Source organism: Schistocerca nitens, chromosome 3 (genome assembly GCF_023898315.1).
Source record: "Schistocerca nitens isolate TAMUIC-IGC-003100 chromosome 3, iqSchNite1.1, whole genome shotgun sequence".
NCBI classification, from domain to species: domain Eukaryota; kingdom Metazoa; phylum Arthropoda; class Insecta; order Orthoptera; family Acrididae; genus Schistocerca; species Schistocerca nitens.
Genome location: NC_064616.1, coordinates 798,112,409 through 798,138,261, shown reverse-complemented (window position 1 = coordinate 798,138,261; position 25,853 = coordinate 798,112,409).

Here is a 25,853-nt window from a genome sequence, read left to right as displayed (position 1 = left end):
ACGGTGGTTTGCAGGCCCTCGACTAGTGTCCTCAACTGGTCACACGGCCATCACTGAAACCCAGGCAGAACGGGCTTTCATCAGAAAACACAACAGCCCTCTACCCTATTCTCTTATTAGCTCTAGCTTGACACCACTGAAGTCGTAGATGGCGGTAATATGCGGTCAGTGGAATGCACGCTACAGGGCATCTGGCTCGGAGCTGTCCTCGAAGTAACAGATTTGTAACAGTTTTTTGTATCACTGTGGTGCCAATTGCTGCTCAGATTGCCGTTGCAGATGCAGTACGATGCGCCAGAGCCATACACATGCTGATGACACTAGCTTGGTGGTAAAGCATGTTGTGTGCAGCGTTGGCTTGGTTTCAAATAGTGCAGTTCATGATATAAGTGCATGGCTTGTAGAAAATAAACTAACGCTAAATCACAATAAGACTCAGTTTTTACAGTTTCTAACACACAATTCAACAAAACCTGACGTTTTAATTTCACAGTCCATGTATACGGCCACAGCGTAGTTTGTTAATTTGCCGATAGTCAGCGCTAGTCACAAACATGGCGAGTTCAGGTGCGGAGCGAGCTTTCTGTGTGTTGGAGCTCGACGAAAACAAGTGTGAGTGATCGTTGGACACGAAAATTAGTCTATTTTGCTTATTTTCATTCGCTTATGTCGTATGGTATTATGTTTTGGGGTAACTCTTCTCTTTTTAAAAGGATATTTTTGTCTCAGAAACAGGCTGTTCGGGCAATAAGCGGTGTAAGTTCACGAACCTCTTGTCGACCCCAGTTCAGGAGTCTGGGTATTTGGACATTGGCCTCTCAATATATGCAGGGTGTACACAAAGTCTGGGAACACTTTCAATTATTTATTGCACAAGAACCAAACATTGTACAGATATCAAACATATGTCATTTTGAAGAGAAACCCTGAAAGTTTTTTTTCCATGTATACGGCCACAGCGTAGTTTGTTAATTTGCCGATAGTCAGCGCTAGTCGCAAACACGGCGAGTTCAGGTGCGGAGCGAGGCTTCTGTGTGCGCGACTTCGAGGAAAACAAATGTGTCACAGCTGTTCAACGGATGTTTGGAACCAAGTACGGTAAGAAGCCACCAACAAGGAGACATTAAAGATCTGCTATATGTACCGCCTCTGCCACGTGATGTAGCAGAGCTCCGGGAGAGAATACGGGAAGCAACTGCCACAAATCGACGATGTCATGCTGGGACGGGTATGGCAAGAATTCGATTACCGTATTGACGTCTGCCGGGTCACTCATGGTTCGCATATCGAACGTTTGTAAAAAAACTTTCAGAGTTTCTCTTCAAAATGCAATATGTATGACATCTGTACAACGTTTAGTTCTTGTGCAATAAATAATTGAAAGTATTCCCAGACTTCATGTACACCCTGTATATTCCTTACTGTCATTTCTTGTTAACAATATTAGCTTATTCCCATGAATAAGCAGCTTTCACTCAGCTAATACTCGGCAAAAATCAAACCTGCATTTGGATCGAACTTCCTTGACTCTTGTGCAGAAAGGTGTGCAGTATACTGTTGCATCCATTTTCAATAAGCTACCACTAGAATTCAAAAATCTTAGCGGTAATCCAGGCGCTCTAAAATCGAAACTGAAAAGTTTCCTCATGGGTCATTCCTTCTATTGTGTCGAAGAGTTCCTTGAAAAATTGAGCTGATTCTTGTTATATTGTTGATTGTGTTAACTTAAACTTATGGCTTGACTTTATTCGGGTTCATAAACGTTTTAGTTTTATCTGTTATTATTTTTATGTTGTAATTTCATGTACTGATACGTTCCATGACCTTAGGGAGATTTGCTCCTCAATGTGTTCCTACGGAACTTGACGTGTAAATAAATAAATAAAATGATGCTGTCCCCTCTCGGTAGTTCCACGTGGCCGTTCGGAGCCCGTTCTTCTTGTAATCGACATTCTCATGACCACCACTGCCAGCAATCACGTACAGTGTGTTACATTCTTCCCGCAACATCACAGACGCATAACACGACCTCGTTCAATTCACCACTTCCAGTCTCAAAGGTAACTAACGCCCACGATCGCTACTGCGTGTATTGAAAGCAAACTTAATTTGCATCCTCATAATGGCGCTACTAGCGCCAATCTTATGCGACTGGCACGCAATCTGAACAGATGTCATCTTTCAGATATGGAAACACGACTGTGGGCCGGCGGGTAAAAGTTAGTCATTTGTTTGTTCGCCTTTTTTCTCACGCGAGCCTGGCAACTAATTTTGTGGTCAGTCAGAAAGCGAAGGGAAACATACTGTCCTTAGTTTCCAGTCTGCACGGCCACATTCTGGTCCAGTCCACTGAAAAAAAAAAAAAAAACCGATTCTGTTCTCCTATTTCTTTGCGGGATCAGGACTATGATTTCAAATAAAAGTAGAAAGCTCCAGTCAAAATTTATATAACGTAAAGTTCCTCACATACAACACTTGGAAATTTACTATGTTCAAGTGAAAACAAGTCTTTCTATTCTAACAGTACATTTAGCAGTTCAGAGGCGACCTCTACGGTATCTTCGTACCAGATTGTCTTTCGCCCTGACTAAAATTATTCAAATGAAAGTTTGCAACAAATGCTCAAAATTAATGCTCGCCATAAAAGTGGAAATAAAGTCACCCCTTGTCACGCGGAATTGTAATTCACACGGACGGCACACTAACAGCTACTGGCGAATTCTAAGCGATCCAGGACAGTGTACAGTCTTTGCGAGTTCACTATCCGTTTTCACCGCAAAATACGCGCTTTGTCACAGTTCGGCTCTGACGTAATCCGAGGCAGAGAGCGATCCGACGTTTAACACACGTGGATCTTATAGTAGCTGAATGCGAAGTGAACCTTTCTAAAGCGTACGTGCGTGCGTGACTCGCGTGCATTCTCTGCACATTTGGAGCAGGTTAAGCAGGGCCTGCTGATCCTGCGTCGTAGATCACAGTTGGTGTGTGGTCCTCTCTGTCAGATTCGTCTTCTCGTTGTCACTTTAGTGTCTTCCTCTTCTCTAGCTGCCTGGCGGTTATTCCAGCAGCAGACCAGGCCATCTGGTCGCTGGGCGGCAGTTGAGTTGGTTTCCCAGTCAACTGACCAGCGGGTTGCGTGATGTCCTCGCCGACTCGTAGAAACTTGTTCCGAGCGCGCGGAAGCGGCTCTTCAACAACGGGATTCCCGCGAACGACCGCTTTCTCGGACACATAATCTTTAATAATATGGTTACAAATTAATTCAGAAACTTATTAATTTTTACTTGTATACAGCTAAGCTGTTTGAAGGCACAGAAAAAGTTTCAGCTTGCTAAGAATGAAAACTTTGCCTTCTAGAATTTTTATAGTGGAACTAACGGTAGATCTTTACTAGAACTTATGTCAGCAGTTATTAATACCACAAATCTCGAATTTGGTATAGCTCTATCACTAGGTATGTTTTATCATCCACTTTAACCAAAATTCTCTATCATCAAAATCACAGGTACTTAATCTACAACAATTACGTAAATTTTAGTTACAAAATTAATTTTTAATTAACTACTCAAAAAGTATAAGAGGTAGCTTAACGTGGTCTTTCAGTTATAATTTTTTTTTGTTTGAACTGAAGCATAAAACTAATTTTCATGTTTCTAAATCTATTATTTAGCGCCTCTGATTTTTCCTAAAAACGTGTATTCCGGTGTTAATTTTTGTTATATGGTTTTGGAAACCTGCACTACGAGTTCTAAAGACGCCTTCTGACCAAATTCTGGCTTTATAGCTTTATTATTTAGCGCCACTCATTTTTCAAAAAATTCAAATGGTTCAAATGGCTCTGAGCACTATGGGACTTACCTTCTGAGATCATAAGTCCCCTAGAACTTGGAACAGCTTAAACCTAACTAACCTAAGGACATCACACACATCCATGCCCGAGGCAGGATTCGAACCTGGGACCGTAGCGGACGCGCGGTTCCAAACTGTAGCGCCTAGAACCGCTCGGCCACCCCGGCGGTCACTCATTTTTCTCTTAAAACGGAATTTTTACGTAAACTATTAAGTCTAGAACATAAAGACTTGGTATCTGTACATTATAACGCTAAACTATATTTTAACAAAGTTTTAAACATAAATTTTGATTTTTAATTTCATACTTAATTGTGGTGCAATACTTGGGCGCTACGCGCAGTCGCGTTAAGGTGACGTGGCGCTACTAGCAGTGAACTGGGGGAAGTCCCGGCACACACGCTCGCCTCTCTATTTCACACACGATACAGCGCTTGCTTTGCTTCACGACCAGTATCAACTTTTGTTTATGTCGCGCAACTCCTTCTTGGTGTTGCGATTTTTTTCACATCAGTGTATTTGACCACGAACGGCACCTCAAAGCATTGCAAGTGTCAATCGTGGCCAGAACATTGTTACCTGCAGTTGCGAGGGAATTATGTCAGAGCTCAGTGCATTCGAAAGCGGGTAAATTGTTGGTGCTGGTCTGATGGGTGCTTCCTTAACCGAGGTGGCCGAAATGTTTGGTATTTCAAAAGGACCGTATGGAAGATTTATACCGCGCACTGTTAGGGGAAAAGATCATCAGCTATCACAATGCAGGCGAAAGTGTGGATTGAGTGATGGTGACATACGGTCACTGAAGAGGATTGTGACGAGAAATAAGAGGACGGCGGTTGCAAAAGTTGCTGCAGAACCAATGTCACAGTCGCTAACCCTGTCAGCATCTAAACAACACAGAGTGCTCCATAATCAGGGAATTGCAGGGTGAAATGGAATTGCGAAACCTCTCATCATTGACAGAATGCAGGGAAACGTGGTGCTGAAAAAATGGTTCATATGGCTCTGAGCACTATGGGACTTAACATCTATGGTCATCAGTCCCCTAGAACTTAGAACTACTTAAACCTAACTAACCTAAGGAAATCGCACGACACCCAGTCATCACGAGGCAGAGAAAATCCCCGACCCCGCCGGGAATCGAACCTGGTTAGCCCGGGCGCGGGAAGCGAGAACGCTACCGCACGACGTGGTGCTGAAGCCATAAAATCTGGACTATAGAGCCAAGGAAGAAAATGATTTGGTCGGATGAGTTTTGATTCACACTGTTTCCAACTTCTGGCCGGGCATACGTCGTAAGAGTGAAACATGACTGCATCGTGCAGCCATATCGTGGTATTCCACGAGCCCCATGGCTACTCTGCACGGCCACATTACTGCCAAGAATTATGTGACCATTTTGGCAGATCAGGTCCATCGCATGGTACAATGCTTGTTACCCAACGGCGATGTCTTCCAAGACGACAGCACCTCGATTCACACAACTCACGTCGACCAGGACTGGTTTTGTGAGCACGAGGACGAATTGTCGCATCTCCCCTGCCCACCGCGGTGACCAGAACCATTACTATTGAACCTTTCTGGTCTACTCTGGAGAGAAGGGTCCGTGATCACCATCCACTTACATCATCATTACCTGAACCTGACGCTATTTTACAGAAATAATGGTATGAGATTCCCTTGAAAACAATACAATACCCACATTCATCCATTCCGAAACGCTGTAAGCTGTTCTGAACACCAACGGGTTTCCTACACCGTGTAGGCAGGGTAATGTTTTGTGTTTTTTGTGTTACTGTGGTTAATCCACCACCTGCACGTTGGTAGCGTAATGATCGCACATTCGTCGTCAGTATTGGTTCTCTAAATGTGCCCAACAGGATGTCGCGAGAACTACATCGTCTTTACTCGAAGGATTCCCATTTGCGTTCCCCGAGTATTTCTGTTAGACTTTGGTACGGGCTATACCGGCCTGTTGCGACCCGAATTCATTTGATGTCTGTCGTCATGCCTACTCCAAGAACTGCAACAAAATTCTAGAACTGACCGCACTAGCGTGTTGCATGCCATTTCTTTTACGGGTGTGCCACACTGCATCAGGACTCTTCCAACATATCTAAATCTGGCTTTCGCCGTTCGTAGCACTGATCTGACAGGATCGTCCGATTTCATACCGCTTTTTAGTATTACTGCTAAGTACGAGGGCGTGCTGAAAAGTATTGTCTCCGAATTTTTATGTGAATACTCTTAAAGCTTTTTAAATAAAACAAACGTTCCCAGAATGAGATTTTCACTCTGCAGCGGAGTGTGCGCCGATATGAAACTTCCTGGCAGATTAAAACTGTGTGCCCGACCGAGACTCGAACTCGGGGCCTTTGCCTTTCGTGGGCAAGTGCTCTACCAACTGAGCTACCGAAGCACGACTCACGCCCGGTACTCACAGCTGTGTGTACCGGACGTGAGTCGTGCTTCGGTAGCTCAGTTGGTAGAGCACTTGCCCGCGAAAGGCAAAGCTCACGAGTTCGAGTCTCGGTCGGGCACACAGTTTTAATCTGCCACGAAGTTTCAAAACAAACGTTGTTAACATTCTCCATCTTTATTCTTCATTTTTACATATTTGTTGCCTTCTGCTCCTGGAGGGCTTCGAACTGTAGCGCGTGATGTGGCTGTGTAATGTAACTACACTCCTGGAAATGGAAAAAAGAACACATTGACACCGGTGTGTCAGACCCACCATACTTGCTCCGGACACTGCGAGAGGGCTGTACAAGCAATGATCACACGCACGGCACAGCGGACACACCAGGAACCGCGGTGTTGGCCGTCGAATGGCGCTAGCTGCGCAGCATTTGTGCACCGCCGCCGTCAGTGTCAGCCAGTTTGCCGTGGCATACGGAGCTCCATCGCAGTCTTTAACACTGGTAGCATGCCGCGACAGCGTGGACGTGAACCGTATGTGCAGTTGACGGACTTTGAGCGAGGGCGTATAGTGGGCATGCGGGAGGCCGGGTGGACGTACCGCCGAATTGCTCAACACGTGGGGCGTGAGGTCTCCACAGTACATCGATGTTGTCGCCAGTGGTCGGCGGAAGGTGCACGTGCCCGTCGACCTGGGACCGGACCGCAGCGACGCACGGATGCACGCCAAGACCGTAGGATCCTACGCAGTGCCGCAGGGGACCGCACTGCCACTTCCCAGCAAATTAGGGACACTGTTGCTCCTGGGGTATCGGCGAGGACCATTCGCAACCGTCTCCATGAAGCTGGGCTACGGTCCCGCACACCGTTAGGCCGTCTTCCGCTCACGCCCCAACATCGTGCAGCCCGCCTCCAGTGGTGTCGCGACAGGCGTGAATGGAGGGACGAATGGAGACGTGTCGTCTTCAGCGATGAGAGTCGCTTCTGCCTTGGTGCCAATGATGGTCGTATGCGTGTTTGGCGCCGTGCAGGTGAGCGCCACAATCAGGACTGCATACGACCGAGGCACACAGGGCCAACACCCGGCATCATGGTGTGGGGAGCGATCTCCTACACTGGCCGTACACCACTGGTGATCGTCGAGGGGACACTGAATAGTGCACGGTACATCCAAACCGTCATCGAACCCATCGTTCTACCATTCCTAGACCGGCAAGGGAACTTGCTGTTCCAACAGGACAATGCACGTCCGCATGTATCCCGTGCCACCCAACGTGCTCTAGAAGGTGTAAGTCAACTACCCTGGCCAGCAAGATCTCCGGATCCGTCCCCCATTGAGCATGTTTGGGACTGGATGAAGCGTCGTCTCACGCGGTCTGCACGTCCAGCACGAACGCTGGTCCAACTGAGGCGCCAGGTGGAAATGGCATGGCAAGCCGTTCCACAGGACTACATCCAGCATCTCTACGATCGTCTCCATGGGAGAATAGCAGCCTGCATTGCTGCGAAAGGTGGATATACACTGTACTAGTGCCGACATTGTGCATGCTCTCTTGCCTGTGTCTATGTGCCTGTGGTTCTGTCAGTGTGATCATGTGATGTATCTGACCCCAGGAATGTGTCAATAAAGTTTCCCCTTCCTGGGACAATGAATTCACGGTGTTCTTATTTCAATTTCCAGGAGTGTATGTCGGTGCGTGAGAAGCAGCGTGTTGTAATTGAGTTTCGAATTCCAACAGTTGGTCCACACACAGAACACCCGCTCCTTCAACATGACAATTCCAGACCATAAACGAGCGCTGTGATATCTGCAACAATTCGACGCCTTGGGTACACCGCTATCAATCAGTCCTGACCTTGCCCCATCCGATTTTTATCTGTTACCAAAACTTAAGGAACACCTTCGAGGACTTCACTTTGACAGTGATGAAGTGGTGCAAGCAGAGGTGAGGGTGTGGCTCCGTCAACAAATTCAGACACTCAACAGTGACGGTATCAACAAACTGGTTTCTCATTGCGAGAAACGTGTCCGTCACCAGGGCGCCTAAGTTGAGAAATAAATATTTACAAAAGAAGAATGCAGATGAGAAATGCATTGTTTCATTTGAAAAGTTTGTAAAATTTCTCACCGATCTTTTAGGCGAGGTTTTCAGTGCGTTACGCCATGGTGGAATAACTGAAACCGAAAAAGTGCGCGTTGGTTGGTTGGTTTGGGGGATTAAAGGGGCCAGACTGCGACGGTCATCGGTCCCTAAAAAGTGCGCGTTTGTGAAGCAAGAATTGAATTTTCTTGGTCGCCCTCCGAAGGCTAGAAAACAATTGAAAAGTTTTCTAGGATTAAGCGGATTTTATCGCAAGTTCGTGCAGGGGCAAGCGTTCATGATCCAAACTTAAATAACCTGTTACGCAAGAATACGCCATCTGTGTGGACTAACGAGTGTCAGGTCGCATTTGAGAAACTGAAAAGCTAGTTTTTACAGAGTAACGTATTGTACCATCCCGACCTTTCACATGAGAACGGTTTCTTCAAATTACGGTTTAGGTGTGGAACTGTTTCAGGAGGTGGGAGAAGGAGAGAACAAGGAGCACCGGACGGTTGTTTTCGAAAGTCGGACGCTGACGAAAAGTGGGCGAAACTATACGATTTCTGAGAAGAAAGATCTCGCAGTCCTATGGGGTTTTAAGAAATTTAAAGGTTACTTGTAGGACCTTAAGGCGCTCACTTATCTCAAAGACTGTTGCTTACTGCACCAATGATTGACAAGATGGTCTCTTTATTTACAGCACTTTAATTATTAAATGAAGGATGCACTGACGCTTTTACCTGAAACCGACAAGCGAAGAGTGGATGACGAATCCGAAGGTGTACTGAAATTGTACTACTTTCAAGACGTGGAAGTACAAAAGAAGATAGAGTGTGTTTGTAAAAATATGCGTCGTCATCAAAGCGAGGACAAATGCTTGAAAATTGTGAAGACCAAGTATGACGAAAAGAATGAAGACGGAGAAAAGTTGAGAAAGTATTACAGAATGCACAACAATATCCTATATATACGCAAAGATGAAAATAGTGACACTTGGCGCTTGTGTTATCCCACCAAGTACATCTTCGAAATAGTAGACTATTATCATTTAGCCGATGGTCATTGTGGACCAAAGACATGTACAGAGAAAATGGATGAGGTTGTCAATTTGTTAAAGAGAGTAACAGATAGGATAAAGACTTGCGATATGTGTCATAGGGTGAAAGTGACCAATTGCACAAATCGTGACCCTATGCAGAGCATAAGACCTGACGATGTACTGGAGTTAGTGTGCACGGACCTGTATGGCCCCCTGCCAAAAACCTCAGGTAATTTCGCCTACGTACTAGTAGTGCTGGACGCTTTCTCGAAGTTCATTAAGCTATATCCGATCAGAAAGGCAACAGTTAAAGCAGTTTATAACATACTTGCAAACGATTACTTTGTGCATATTGGCAAGCCAAAAGCGATTTTGTCCTATAATGGGGCACAATTTAACTTCCTGGCAGATTAAAACTGTGTGCCCGACCGAGACTCGAACTCGGGACCTTTGCCTTTCGCGGGCAAGTGCTCTGCCATTTGAGCTACCGAAGCACGACTCACGCCCGGTCCTCACAGCTTCTGTAAAGTTTGGAAGGTAGGAGACTAGGTACTGGCAGAAGTAAAGCTGTGAGGACCGGGCGTGAGTCGTGCTTCGGTAGCTCAGATGCTAGAGCACTTGCCCGCGAAAGGCAAAGGTCCCGAGTTCGAGTCTCGGTCGGGCACACAGTTTTAATCTGCCAGGAAGTTTCATATCAGCGCACATTCCGCTGCAGAGTGAAAATCTCATTCTGGAAACATCCCCCAGGCTGTGGCTCAGCCATGTCTCCGCAGTATCCTTTCTTTCAGGAGTGCTAGTTCGGCAAGTTTCGCAGGAGAGCTTCTGTAAAGTTTGGAAGGTAGGAGACGAGGTACTGGCAGAAGTAAGGCTGTGAGGACCGGGCGTCAGTCGTGCTTCGGTAGCTCAGATGCTAGAGCACTTGCCCGCGAAAGGCAAAGGTCCCGAGTTCGAGTCTCGGTCTGGCACACAGTTTTAATCTGCCAGGAAGTTTCATATCAGCGCACACTCCGCTGCAGAGTGAAAATCTCATTCTGGGCACAGTTTAGTTCCAAATTATTGATTGAAGCCATGGAAAGCAGTGGGGTTGAAGTGCTACACATCTCGGTCTATTTCCGGAAATCCAGCGGACCAATACATGCGTGAGCTGGGATGCCTTTGCCAAACACTTTTCACAAAAATCACAGAGCTTGGGGAAAATATATAAATGATTTCGAAAAGATTATTAATGCTTTGAAGCACGAATCTACAGGATTCACTCCGGAGGAAATCCTATTAGACCATAAGTCTAAGAGTTTGGTGGAAGAGATAACTTATTTCCCTCCACGAGTTAGTATTGACACTGAGGTGAAGAAAGAATGTTTAAGAGAGGTAATGAAAAAGAAAGCAGAGACATGAAAGCACGATTTGCTAAATTTGCAATTGGCGACCTCGTTCTCGTGAAAAGCAAACTGGATATCAAGTGAGATTGATAATGATATTTCAGACTTTAAATTCATTTATAATGGATCATTTAAGATTGTCAGTACACAACACACTAACGCTTACTGTTTAGCTTTTCCTAATTATGGCTAGCTGTTAGGTGTACATAGCATTGTTGACTTGAAGCCAAGAACTGATTAATCTGGGAAAGAATTCCCAGTAAAGACTTAATTATTAGTGAAATTTACAAAATTTATTCCAAATTTATTTCTTGGACCTGACTGTCATAAACGAATTTGCAAAAAGTATAACGAGAACTTAAGCTAACAGAGTACTGAAATGGCCGGCCTCGGTGGCCGAGCGGTTCTAGGCGCTTCAGTCCGGAACCGCGTGACTGCTACGGTCGCAGGTTCGAATCCTGTCTTGGGCATGGATGTGTGTGAAGTCCTTAAGTTAGTTAGGTTTAAGTAGTTCTAAGTTCTAGGAGACTGATGACCTCAGATGTTAGGTCCCATAGTTCTCAGAGCCATGTGAACCATTTGAGTACTGAAATGAAAGGAAAACACAAGACATGACCAATGAGTATAAATGTCACTCAGTGCTTGGCCTTACTGAGGTTGTCAGGAAAGGGGTGGTCATCAAGGAGGAGAGGGTACTGCGGGGTAGGACAGTTCCCAGTAAGGTGGTAGAAAGCACACCAATACTTGGAAGAGTTTATCAGGAGTGTGGTGTTGAGTTGTGTGTATGTCTGTCGCCAGGCACAGCGTTTCTTCGCAGTAAGCATGTTGTGGATGTGTCATTGTAATTGCCGGTGGTGGGAGAGTGTGTCCCGGTCACCCGGTCACGAGTGCAGAGGATGGGTCAGAAGAGGCGACGGATTCATGAAGGAGAAGGATGGTCTGTGAGGGCAGGGCCGAGCTGTCAGGGTGGATGGCGCTGGTAGGGATACTGACGAAGGCGTCAGACAAGGTTTGGTGGAGGAAGGCAGTGGTTTGGGAGATGTCTTCAGGAGATTGGAGGGTAGGGTCATGGCGGTCAACCTGGGTATGTATGGAGTCCCAGTAGGCATCCCAGTCAGCACGGTAGTAGTCGTGGACAAGTTTAGGAGGAATGTCAGGGCGAGGAATGGTGTAGTGAGAAGGACTGGGGCATGGTCACTGCCAGTTAGGTCAAGGACATCTGCAATGACGCGCCCAAGGAGGTTGAGAGAGGCTAGGATCATGTCGGGAGTGGTGCTGGATTCGGGTTGGATGTGTTGGGGGAGGGGAACCAGGATTCCCTGGAGGTTAGTGATAAACCAATGCCACCACTGGAGTTCAGCTGGAGCATGGCTGTGGATATTGAGGTCTGCTGCAATCACGTAGGTGGAGAAGGTGTGGTCAATGTGGACCAGGAAATCGTACAGGATGGGGGTACAAGGGCAGATGTAGATGGTGGCACAGGTGACAGCATGGGTGGGGAAGAAGAGGCTGAGGGTGAGATGCTCCGCAGGATTGTTGAGGAGAGGTTGGGGCCGAACAGGGAGGTGCTTGAGGTGGCCAATAGCAACCCCGCCATGCACCAGGCGGTAAGGAGCTGTGGAGACGAAGATATGGGGTTGAAGGAAGGTTTCATTTAGGATGAAGGCATCCACGTGGTGTCGATGGAGGGTGAGGAGGAAGAGGAGTTTGTGGATGGGCAGGGAGCGGATATTATGGTAAAGGAAGCCGTAATGTTGTTGCGCCATGGGATGGGAGATTTAGACGAGGGTGGCGAGGGGGGCAAAGGCGAAGTGGGCTTGGTTGTGGGAGCAGGTGGCCTAGGTTTTGAGGTGGAAGACGGAACGGGCAGCTAGGGCGATTTGGGAAAGGGTGTGGGGGCGCTGGAAGGGGTGGATGTTTTGGAGGACGATGGTGACAAAGCAGATGGTGTCTTCTGCAGTAGTGGGAGGGTGGAGCGAGTTGTTGGGGTGGATGGGGTCATCGAAGGGGAATATTGGGACGGTGAGCTCAGGGGTGATGGGAGGAGGATTCACTTTACATTCCAAGGAGTAGGTAGCGACCAAATTTTTTTTCTTTATTGGATTGGCGGGGGGGGGGGGGGGCTGAAAGCAGCACAATACACCGCTCTGCAGCCTACATAAAAGTTAAAAAACAGAATGAGGAGATATGAGAACAAGAAAAGCAGGCGAGCAAACAGTGACTGTTAAAAACTGAAACACGGAGAAAAATATTTGAAGAAAATATAAAAACAAACAATCGGTGATGCTGATTAAAACAAATAGTAAATAGACAGGCATAATTTAAAAAAAAAACATAGCGACAGTCTGGTTTCTGTTTGCATGAGATAAAAACACAACTAGCTACAGTATGGTGGCTGTTTGCAACACTGACAGGGGACGCACAACATTGAACACTCACTTAAAACAGAACTATAAGGGGACACGGTGGCAGATAGGGGGGGGGGGGGGAGGACCCGGACCAAGGAGGGGAAAAAGGGGGAGGAGAGGAATGGAAAAAAGGCGGGAGCCAATGGAGAGAGGGACATAGAAAAAGGGGGGCTGGACTGACGTGAGAAGGAGTGGGAGAGGCAGTGGATGGGAGAGCAGAAGAAGTTGGGGGAGAGAAGGGAGGCAGAGAGAGGGTAGGGGGGATAAAACAGGATGGAAGGGGGGAGGGAGCCTGGGAAAAGGACAGAGGAAGGGAGGGGGAGGTGAGGACCAGAGTTGATAGGAGGAATAAATGGAGGGAGAGAGGACATCATCCAGGAGGGGGATGGAGGCTATCCTGGGAAAGGAGGTGAAGGGTGTAGAGGTTGAGGGTAGGGGGGACACAACGGTGAAGGCGCGGCAGAGGGCAGGGGTTGGAGAGGAGAGGAGCAACCAGGGGGTGAGGGGGATCAAGTCGGTGGTTGGACGTGGATATGTTCGACAAAAAGGAGCAGATGGGGGAAAGGAATCAGGTCGTAGAGGATCCGTGTGGGGGACGGGAGGCGTATACAGAAGGCGAGGCAGAGTGCGTGGCGCTCGAGGGTCTGGAGGGACTTATAGGATTTGGGGGGGGGGGGGGCGGGCATAGCGACCCTACGTCCCAGTGATGCTATAAATCCATGGCCCCCACGTACATTAATCCTGTAGCATCAATATCGGGTAATTAAACACATACCTATTTAAGTCGCATACAAACCAACAGAAACATGGAAAATACACTCCTGGAAATTGAAATAAGAACACCGTGAATTCATTGTCCCAGGAAGGGGAAACTTTATTGACACATTCCTGGGGTCAGATACATCACATGATCACACTGACAGAACCACAGGCACATAGACACAGGCAACAGAGCATGCACAATGTCGGCACTAGTACAGTGTATATCCACCTTTCGCAGCAATGCAGGCTGCTATTCTCCCATGGAGACGATCGTAGAGATGCTGGATGTAGTCCTGTGGAACGGCTTGCCATGCCATTTCCACCTGGCGCCTCAGTTGGACCAGCGTTCGTGCTGGACGTGCAGACCGCGTGAGACGACGCTTCATCCAGTCCCAAACATGCTCAATGGGGGACAGATCCGGAGATCTTGCTGGCCAGGGTAGTTGACTTACACCTTCTAGAGCACGTTGGGTGGCACGGGATACATGCGGACGTGCATTGTCCTGTTGGAACAGCAAGTTCCCTTGCCGGTCTAGGAATGGTAGAACGATGGGTTCGATGACGGTTTGGATGTACCGTGCACTATTCAGTGTCCCGTCGACGATCACCAGTGGTGTACGGCCAGTGTAGGAGATCGCTCCCCACACCATGATGCCGGGTGTTGGCCCTGTGTGCCTCGGTCGTATGCAGTCCTGATTGTGGCGCTCACCTGCACGGCGCCAAACACGCATACGACCATCATTGGCACCAAGGCAGAAGCGACTCTCATCGCTGAAGACGACACGTCTCCATTCGTCCCTCCATTCACGCCTGTCGCGACACCACTGGAGGCGGGCTGCACGATGTTGGGGCGTGAGCGGAAGACGGCCTAACGGTGTGCGGGACCGTAGCCCAGCTTCATGGAGACGGTTGCGAATGGTCCTCACCGATACCCCTGGAGCAACAGTGTCCCTAATTTGCTGGGAAGTGGCGGTGCGGTCCCCTACGGCACTGCGTAGGATCCTACGGTCTTGGCGTGCATCCGTGCGTCGCTGCGGTCCGGTCCCAGGTCGACGGGCACGTGCACCTTCCGCCGACCACTGGCGACAACATCGATGTACTGTGGAGACCTCACGCCCCACGTGTTGAGCAATTCGGCGGTACGTCCACCCGGCCTCCCGCATGCCCACTATACGCCCTCGCTCAAAGTCCGTCAACTGCACATACGGTTCACGTCCACGCTGTCGCGGCATGCTACCAGTGTTAAAGACTGCGATGGAGCTCCGTATGCCACAGCAAACTGGCTGACACTGACGGCGGCGGTGCACAAATGCTGCGCAGCTAGCGCCATTCGACGGCCAACACCGCGGTTCCTGGTGTGTCCGCTGTGCCGTGCGTGTGATCATTGCTTGTACAGCCCTCTCGCAGTGTCCGGAGCAAGTATGGTGGGTCTGACACACCGGTGTCAATGTGTTCTTTTTTCCATTTCCAGGAGTGTACGTCGTACGGTATGTTTTACAAATGTAATGCTCATTATGAAATTTCAAGCCGAAAAGACTGGACTATCACCTCTATTTTATTCCAGCGCTATATACCGAGTATGTTATGTACCTGGAGATCCGACAGGTCAGTGCCTTTCTTTGAACCTGCCTGACATGAGGCGAAGCCGCGGCTTCCGGTCGGCCGAAGCCCTGTGACCACACCTGCCGCTGGCAGAGGACGGGAAGGGACCGAGAGCCAGCGACATCTGGATACGTGACACTCCAGCAACAAGCACCAGGATCGGGTGAAAAGTTCGAGTGTCCTGCGTGCGAGCGACCATCTCGCGCTATAAGATGGCTGCTTAGAGACGACCAGCTGTTTCTACAAAACGACGCCCCTAAACTGTAGAATACTGTAGCTGAAGAATAAGGCTACAAAATTAGCTTTCGTTAGGAAAATAAAGCGAAAAGGAATGTTGTGCGTGAAATTTACAAAGGGAGGGATCTTCATGGAAAATTTCATAATACATCATCAACTACGACGATCACCAGACAAATTCATGAATACACGTGAATGAGCAGAGGAGCATTCGACTATCTCATCAATAAATTAAAAGACGAATGCTTTTTACATGATCAAGAACTGTTAGCAGCCGCTAAATGCGGAAGAATGACTAACTACCTGAAATACAAAGAATGAGCGCAATGGACAATAACTAGCTGTGCTGTAACGGTAGCGTTCCTGGTTTGTCATTACAGCCACGAAAAGGTCCTGGGTGCGATCCCAGCTACTTCTTATAATTCAACTGACTCCGCTACAATTCTGTATACAGTACTATGTTTTATGTATACTGTTTACACTGCATCGCTAAGTATATTTTTAAGGTATGCCAAAGTACTTGACTTTAAGTGTATAAACATCTGTCCCAGTAAATCACACACATTAAATTCCTAATGAATTACAATGAACAACCACGAAATTTTACAGATATTTGATGTTGCGAACGTAATTCATCAGCAGTCAGTGTTAAGGCCAAGCGTTTCAGTTAATCTAAATAGTCTGTAAAAGTAAAGCATACAATTTGATTGAAAAACAAAGTCAAACGTTTTGTGAAATGACTTGTCTAAAAGTATGAAATAAAAAATATTACGGAAACGTTTGATGCACCTTATTTTCTGTTCACTATTTCGAACATCTTTCAAAGGCACGTAGAACGTTTCACTTATCTATTTACACTACTGGCCATTAAAATACCTACACCACGAAGATGATGTGGTACACACGCGAAATTTAACAGACAGGAAGAAGATGCTGTGATATGCAAATGATTAGCTTTTCAGAGCATTCATACAAGGTTGGCGCCGGTGGCGACACCTACAACGTGCTGACATGAGGAAGGTTTCCAGCTAATTTCTCATACACAAACAGCAGTTGACCGGCGTTGCCTGGTGAAACGTTGTTGTGATGCCTCGTGTAAGGAGGAGAAATGCGTACCGTCACGTTTTCGACTTTGATAAAGGTCGGATTGTAACCTATCGAGATTGCGGTTTATCGTATCGCGACATTGCTGCTCGCGTTGGTCGAGATCCAATGACTGTTAGCAGAATATGGAATCGGTAGGTTCAGGAGGGTAATATGGAACGCCGTGCTGGATCCCAACGGCCTCGTATCACTAGCAGTCGAGATGACAGGCATCTTATCCGCATAGCTGTGACGGATCGTGCAGCCACGTCTCGATCCCTGAGTCAACAGATGGGGACGTTTGCAAGACAACAACCATCTGCACGAACAGTTCGACGACGTTTGTAGCAGCATGGACTATCAGCTCGAAGGCCATGGCTGCGATTACCCTTGACGCTGCATGACAGACAGGAGCGACTGCGATGGTGTACTCAACGACGAACCTGGGTGCACGAATGGCAAAACATAATTTTTCGGATGAATCCAGGTTCTGTTTACAGCATCATGATGGTCGCATCCGGGTTTGGCGACATCGCGGTGAACGGACATTGGAAGCATGCATTCGTCATCGACATAGTGGCGTATCACCAGGCGTGATGGTATGGAGTGCCATTGGTTACACGTCTCGGTCACCTCTTGTTCGCATTGACGGCACTTTGAACAGTGGACGATACATTTCAGGTGTGTTACGACCCGTGGCTCTCCCCTTCATTCGATCAAATGGCTCTGAGCGCTATGGGACTTAACATCTTAGGTCATCAGTCCCCTAGAACTTAGAACTACTTAAGTCTAACTAACCTAAGGACATCACACACATCCATGCCCGAGGCAGGATTCGAAGCTGAGACCGTAGCAGTCCCGCGGTTCCGGACTGCAGTGCCTAGAACCGCACGACAACCGCGGCCGGCTTCATTCGATCCCTGCGAAACCCTACATTTCAGCAGGATAATGCACGACCGCATGTTGCAGGTCCTGTACGGGCCTTTCGGGATACAGAAAATGTTCGACTGCTGCTCTGGCCAGCACATTCTCCAGATCTGGTCAATAGTGGCCGAGCAACTGGCTCGTCACAATACGCCAGTCACTACTCTTGATGAACTGTGGTATCGTGTTGAAGCTGCATGGGCAGCTGTACCTCTACATGCCATCCAAACTCAGTTTGACTCAATGCCCAGGCGTATCAAGGCCGTTATTACGACCAGAGGTGGTTGTTCTGGGTACTGGTTTCTCAGGATCTATGCACCCAAATTGCGTGAAAATGTAATCACATGTCACTTCTAGTATAATATATTTGTCCAATGAATACCCTTTATCATCTGCATTTCTTCTTGGCGTAGCAATTTTAATGGCCAGTAGTGTATTTCTTGTACACATATCATTTCACAAAATCTTTGACCGATTTCTTTCATTTTTTATTGTCTAGTTTTATTCAGAAATTACGATTTTGTTGACTCCTCGTTTGCCCACCTATTGTCTTCTGTTCGCGAAAATTCTAACTTTGGTACTTGATTCAAAGGAAGCCTTTTTGGCATTTAAATACCGCACCAATGTATCTCTTTATGTGCAAAATAGTGTATTTCTTGTACACATATCATTTCACAACAGATTTTCTCGAACAGATGAACTTTTTGACACTTCATTTACATAGCTTGGCAGCAACCTTTCGTGAAATATTTCAATTTTTCCTCAACTCATTAATTAAGTTTTCCTTAATTACCCTGATTCCTTTCAAGCAGTTAATTATTTTCGTGCAAAACAAGATCTAACGCTGGTCACTTTGATAGACCGTTTGCCTGTCTCTCTCTCTTTGTTTGGCTATGACAATTCGGACAAAACCTCACGGTACAATTTATAGGGAGTCTTGTTTTCATTCTGCTCTCAAGTTTACAAGGAAGTATCGAGTGTTAATCATAAGATAAAACAGTCCTTTTGCGTGCTGTCATTTCAAAAAAAAAAAAAAAAACGTTGTTTCGATATCTGGAACCGTTTAGGTGATGGACGATTTTTACTACCACTCGATTCGCGAAACGCAGGAAAGAAATCGGACGCGCTGCCAGTGACCCGTCCGCGGATATAACAACCAATTTCTCAAGAACGAAAAGAGATATCATTCCGGTCTCAACTTTAAATACAATTTAGACATATTTGTTACATTTCATACGCAATAATGCATGGCCTTAAATGAACTATACGGAAATTCTACGCAATGCGGTTTTACCTCTGCAGATTTTTAAAAATTTCGTGGAACCATATACTCATTTTCGTGCAGCGCAATAACTATGACGAATAACGAAAATAAATTCAGACATTTATCGAGCAAAGATATCAAGCTATAAGATGCGGAAGAATTAAGTTTTATCACCTAATACTTTTCTTAAAATCGGATGATAAGTATGTTATAGCTGCCGGCGCGTCCGCTCCACTGCTTTGCCGGGAAGACACGTGACTGTCGCTCTCACTGTCGCTGCAGCGACAAGATTCAAACACGTTTGAATTCAAACGCCGCTAGTTGTAGCAGAGGACAGGCAGCGCCACGGACGTAGCCCACGTACGACACTTGCGTAACCGTACCTGCGGTGGTGTTGCGTCCTCTTAAGCTGTCGGTCGCTTCTGTCGCTTACGTAGGACGCGGCTAGCACACTGCGAGACGAGCAGCCGCGGTCCATCATAGACTCTTCACTTTTAAAAATATACCTTATGTTGTGTCGATTCCCTAAGGTCTCGACACAATGAGTGGCTAGGTGCACGCGAAACTAACGCAGACGGGCGTAAATTCTGAAACAGGAGACTGGATGAAAACTATAAAGAAAAGAAGAGAGATTTTAATATACTTAACTTTAATGTAGTCTTGTTCTTGTTGAAATACATCTCTTGCATAGTAGTAAGCAATTAGCAATGATACAACTGGCGCCTTGCTAGGTAGTAGCGATGGACTAGCTGAAGGCTATTTAATCTGTCTCTCGGCAAATGAGAGGAATCTTGGTAGGTCTAGTCGCAAGCTATGTCGTCCGTACAACTGGGGCGAGGTCAAGTCCGTGTCTTGTGACCTGCCCTGTGGTGGCGCTACGTTTGCGAATACACAGTGGCGACACGCGGGTCCGACATGTACTACAGGACCGCGGCCGATTTAAGTTACCACCTAGCAAGTGTGGTGTCTAGCGGTGACACCACATTCCTCCCCCGCAAATCGGCGAACGGTCGTGAGATAAGGCTTCCGCCCGCCGTGGGGAGGACCCCATGTTGACGTATGCGATGAGGTGGGGAGCCTAACAACAGGCGAGGCTGTGCCACCCGCACCCGGCCATTCGGTCCGAGGGGAGCTAGGAAACGCCTGCAAACCTAGTCCAGGGTGCACGTCAACATGAGGTGTATGCGCACGTAATGAGACAGAAGGGTCGACCTCCATGCGGTCGGAGCACCCGACGGGCGAAGACGACATCTGGTCCGGAGCGGGCAAGAAGTCCATGGCGGAGGACGGCTGGTCACGGGAAGCGAGCGGCGGCGCGTGACCCAGGGAGGCGCCATGCGGTTGCAGCGAAGCGTCCGCTGCGGGCGGCGCCGGCGGCGGCTGCGGCGGCGCGACGCCATGAGGCAAAATGGAAGGCATCGTCGGTAACACCTGGGGATGAGGCGAGCCAGTAGATGGGTCCCCAAGGCGCTGACCGGACGGCTCCGTCGCTGAAAGCAGACGGGGAGCGGCAGAACCCAGGCGACGACAGAGGCGCAGCTGATTGAGATGCCGACGCACCTCACCAGAGGCCCCCAAAACCAAATACATCGCGCGCCCGAGGCAGCGAACAATGCGCCCTGCGAGCCAACGCCGTGAACCGCGATAATTGCGATAATAGACAACGTCGCCAAGAGCAAAAGCAGGAGACTGCCGCTGCACAGGAACCTGATGTGGCGGATGCAGCAAAGACATCAGAGTTCGATGAGGACGACCATGGAGCAATTCAGCCGGCGAGCGACCATCGCGGGGCTGAGAGCGATATGAGGACAAAAAGAGCAACAAAGCGTCCTCCCGAGAATGCGACTCTTTCAACTTCAACATCTGCGACTTGAAAGTCCGGACCAATCGTTCAGCGGCACCGTTTGACTGAGGCGAAAACGGCGCGGATGTCAGATGTTGAATACCATTGGCCTTGCAGAACGACTGAAATTCTGCGGACATGAATTGTGGGCCATTGTCGGAAACAATAGTCTGCGGAAGACCTTCAATGCAAAAGATAGCAGACAAGGCTTGGATGGTGGCAGAAGACGTCGTGGAAGACATCCGGACAACAAAAGGAAAATTACTGAAAGCATCGACCACAACCAACCATCGAGCATTCCAGAATGGACCAGCAAAATCGATGTGCAAGCGTTGCCAAGGGGAAGTGGCTTTCGGCCATGCAAAGAATTTCCGCGGCGGTGCGGATTGTTGTTCGGCACACGCCACGCAAGAGGAGCACATATTCGTAATCGCAGCATCGATTCCGAACCAAGTACAGTGCTGTCGAGCAAGTTGTTTCGTTCGCACTATACCCCAATGTCCTTGGTGAAGAAGCTTTAAGACAGAGGACTGTAACGAACGTGGGACCACGACTCGGGAGTGATCATTATCGGAACGCAACAACAAAACACCACGTCGGACAAAAAGTCTCTCCTTGTGGGCAAAAAATCGGCGAACCAAAGGATCCTCGATCCGTGACTTTGACAAGGGCCATTGCGTAGCAACAAAACGCAAAACGGGAGCAAGGACAGGGTCAGCAGCTGTGGCTGTAGCTACACGACGAAAATCAATCGGAAACGATGCGACCACGTCATCGGCTTCCGAATCAATGAACATGCAAGCAAGTTCGGAAGAATCGAATGCTTTATCCTCAGCAACAGGCAAACGGGACAACGCATCAGCGTTTCCGTGCTTAGCAGTGGACCGATACAAGATAGCGTAGCGGTACTGCGAGAGAAAAAGAGACCAGCGAATGAATTTCTGCGCTGTACGTGGAGGTACAGGTTTGTTCGGATGAAAAAGCGATGTCAAAGGTTTGTGGTCCGTGATGATTGTAAAGTGACGACCATACAAGAAGTCATGGAACTTGGTAACACCAAACACGAGAGCTAAAGCTTCTTTCTCTATTTGTGAATAATTTCTTTGCGCAGATGAGAGCAATTTTGACGCAAAGGCAATAGGGCGATCATGCGAGCCATCCTTGTGCGCAAGCACAGCACCGATCCCGAAATCCGATGCATCTACCATCAACAAAAGGGGTTTTCGGGGATCGAATGGCGTAAGGCAAGTATTTGAAAGTAACGCCGATTTCAACTGGCGAAAGGCGCGTTCGCATTCCGTCGTCCAGACGAACGGAACACCTTTACGGCGTAAGCGATGAAGCGGAGCTGAAATGGAAGAAGCATTGCGCACAAATCGGTGATAATAATTTACCTTACCCAGCACACTCTGTAGCTGTTTTAAGTTCTGCGGTGATGGCAAGTCCTGAATGGCACGAAGGTGCTCTGGACTCGGATGTATTCCTTGGGCATTTATGACATGCCCCAGGTACGGTAAGTCACGAGCAAAAAACACACATTTGTCCTTCCTCAAGCGAAGACCATTCTGACGCAAGACCTGAAATAATGTTCGGAGATTCTGCAAATGTTCGGCTTCTGTCTTTCCTGAGAGCACAATATCGTCCAGATAGTTCGCAGCCGTAGGGACCGACGCACAAATAGTTTGTAAATATTGCTGAAATAAAGCAGGGGCGGATGCACACCCGAATGGCAGTCTTTTGAAGCGATACAAGCCAAGATGCGTGTTTACCACCAAGACGCGCTGGGAGTCTTCGTCCACAGGTAGTTGCAAGTACGCATCTGCTAGGTCCAATTTTGAAAAATATCTTCCCGGGCACAGTTTGTCAAAAAGATCTTCCGGGCGGGGCAAAGGAAAAGTAGCAGTCACCAGTTGTGGATTCACAGTTGCCTTGAAGTCCACGCAAAGTCTCAGTTTTCCGGAAGGTTTTGGCAAAATGACTAAGGGTGAGGCCCAGAGAGAAGCCTGCACACGTTCAATTACACCTTGAGATTCTAATTCGGCTAATGTTTTTGCGACCTCATCACGCAATGCGTGGGGAACATTGCGCGCTCTGAAAAATTTTGGTTGCGCGTTGTCTTTCAGTTCCAAATGCGCTTCATAGTTCTTAGCGCAACCAAGGCCCGGTGCAAAAATGTCTGCAAATTCTTCACAAAGACTAGAAACACTGGCGGAAGGCACAGTCTGATTCACTGATAGGACCCGATTTACTATAGACAAATTAAACAATTGAAACAAATCTAAACCAAACAAGTTCACTGCACTAGAGGAACGAAGAACATAAAATGACACAAGTTTTGTCTGTCCCTTGTATGTGGCAAGAAGGCTGCACTGTCCTAACACAGGTATATGCTGTCCTGAGTAACTAGTTAACGTAACATTTGCGGCACGCAATGGCGGGGCGCCCAGTTGTTTGTACGTGTCGTGATTGAGCAATGAAACTGCAGCTCCGGTATCGAGCTGGAATGGTATCACTTTTCCTGCAAAGTCTAAGTCCACAAAAAGTTTATTGTCTTGTTGACGACAAGAGCGACTGTCTCGTGCAATTTGAACTGATACAGGTCCAGAAGCACTTGCAACTTTACGGGATTTCCGGCGACGTCGACGCACACTGTGGGTGGGACGAACACAGTCACTGTTAGCTAAAGTGTCACTGGACGGGTGGGAATGTACTACATGGATGTCCATGGGCGAAGGTCCACGAGCCTGATTGTCCTGGGTTCGATTCCTGCGCGAAGCAAAGGGCCTGGAATTATTGCGATTGTCTGTTCTTAACTTTTTCTGGCAAACACTTTGTACATGTCCTTTCTTTTGACAGTAAAAGCAAATAGCTTGGCGTGACGGGCAATTTTCACGCGAATGTCTAGTTGCACACCGCGGGCAAGATTTCACTGCATTTGCTTGCTTACGCGGCGCACGTGGTTGCAAGCTAGGCGGCCGCAGCGAAGTTGGGCGCGAGGGCCGCGTAGCGTCCCGTGCAGCGGGCCGGGCGGGCCGATTAATGTGACACACTGCTGGCGAAGTTTCAAATGATGCCTGAGCAAAGTCAAGTGTGTCTTGCCTGTCCAAAATGTCTATCACTTGTTGCAGGGAGGGATTAACTAGCTTCAAAATCTGTTCCCTTATGCGAACATCAGAAACGTTCTGTGCAATTGCATCACGCACCATAGTATCTGAATATGGGAGGCCACATTCACAGGCAAACGCGCAGTCTCTAGTAAGGCCTTGCAAAGTTGCAACCCACTCCCTATTAGTCTGACCGGCCGTACGTTTTGTACGAAAAAACGTATACCGTTTTGCAACAACATTAACTGTTTCTTTGAAATAGGCATCTAAAGCCGACAAAATTTCCTCGTAGGTCAGAGTTGCTACGTCGCGTCGGGGAAACAATTTCACTATCACCCGGTAGGTAGACACACCGACACAAGAAAGCAAAAACGGCTGCCGCTCTTTACCTTGAATTCCATAAGCAGTGAGGTGGAAGTTGAACTGATCGGCCCACTCAGTCCAGCTTTCGGTTGTGGCCTCGAAGGGCCTAAATGGCGGTGCGACAGCGTTGTGTGGCTGCGGTAGCGAAGAAGCGGCTGCCGCCGCATCGGTTTGCAGCGCACGTTGACCCTGGACGAGCTGTCCAAGGGCTTCCAATAACGCCTGCGTCTGCTGATTCTGCAAGCGAAAAAATTCGGACAGTACATCTGGAGAATGCGGCGAAGCCATGACACAAGCAAATTAGAGCAAGTATAACACAAAGACTGCAACGTGGGCGCGGCACCACTCCTCGGCGCCAAAATATTGTTGTGTCGATTCCCTAAGGTCTCGACACAATGAGTGGCTAGGTGCACGCGAAACTAACGCAGACGGGCGTAAATTCTGAAACAGGAGACTGGATGAAAACTATAAAGAAAAGAAGAGAGATTTTAATATACTTAACTTTAATGTAGTCTTGTTCTTGTTGAAATACATCTCTTGCATAGTAGTAAGCAATTAGCAATGATACAACTGGCGCCTTGCTAGGTAGTAGCGATGGACTAGCTGAAGGCTATTTAATCTGTCTCTCGGCAAATGAGAGGAATCTTGGTAGGTCTAGTCGCAAGCTATGTCGTCCGTACAACTGGGGCGAGGTCAAGTCCGTGTCTTGTGACCTGCCCTGTGGTGGCGCTACGTTTGCGAATACACAGTGGCGACACGCGGGTCCGACATGTACTACAGGACCGCGGCCGATTTAAGTTACCACCTAGCAAGTGTGGTGTCTAGCGGTGACACCACACCTTACTCAATCCGTGATGGAAACGCTATTGTCCATGCACAACGAATTTCTCGATCAAAATGTGGATTCCTCCATTTTATACACGTTACTTTCGAAGACTGAAACGTGGCGCCACCTCACGTTGTCTTGTTGTAGTGTTGACCTATGATGTGTCACTTCGTGATAGAAATCTGCCAAGGACAGTACTTCTACTTACGGCATGTATCGGTTAGAAAAATGGTATGATATGACTTTGAATTTTAATTTCAGACATCTGTACATGTTTTATTTTCAAGTTTTTCCTTTGTTAAAGCAGCCGTTGTTTATGCCCAGTATCTTGTATTTGTTTCAGCACCGATGATGTCTGATATCAGTCGAAATCGATTTATAACAAGATAAATAAATTATGTTTCTGCGACTGGTTGCTACATTCTTTATAATTTTATATTCCACGGTCGCTGCACAGAAAGGGGACCTTATGGATCCAAAATTCAAAAACTAATCCTACATATCACTTTATAATAATCTAGCTGATTTTATTACGATGGCCATCTCTCCCTGTGTAGGTGGGAGATTAAAATTTCTTTAAAAGATCTCGCTAAAACGAGAAAACTCTCGATTACCGTCCCAACTCACGTATCATATTCGTGGTACTTTGACCCTAACATGCACCCTTA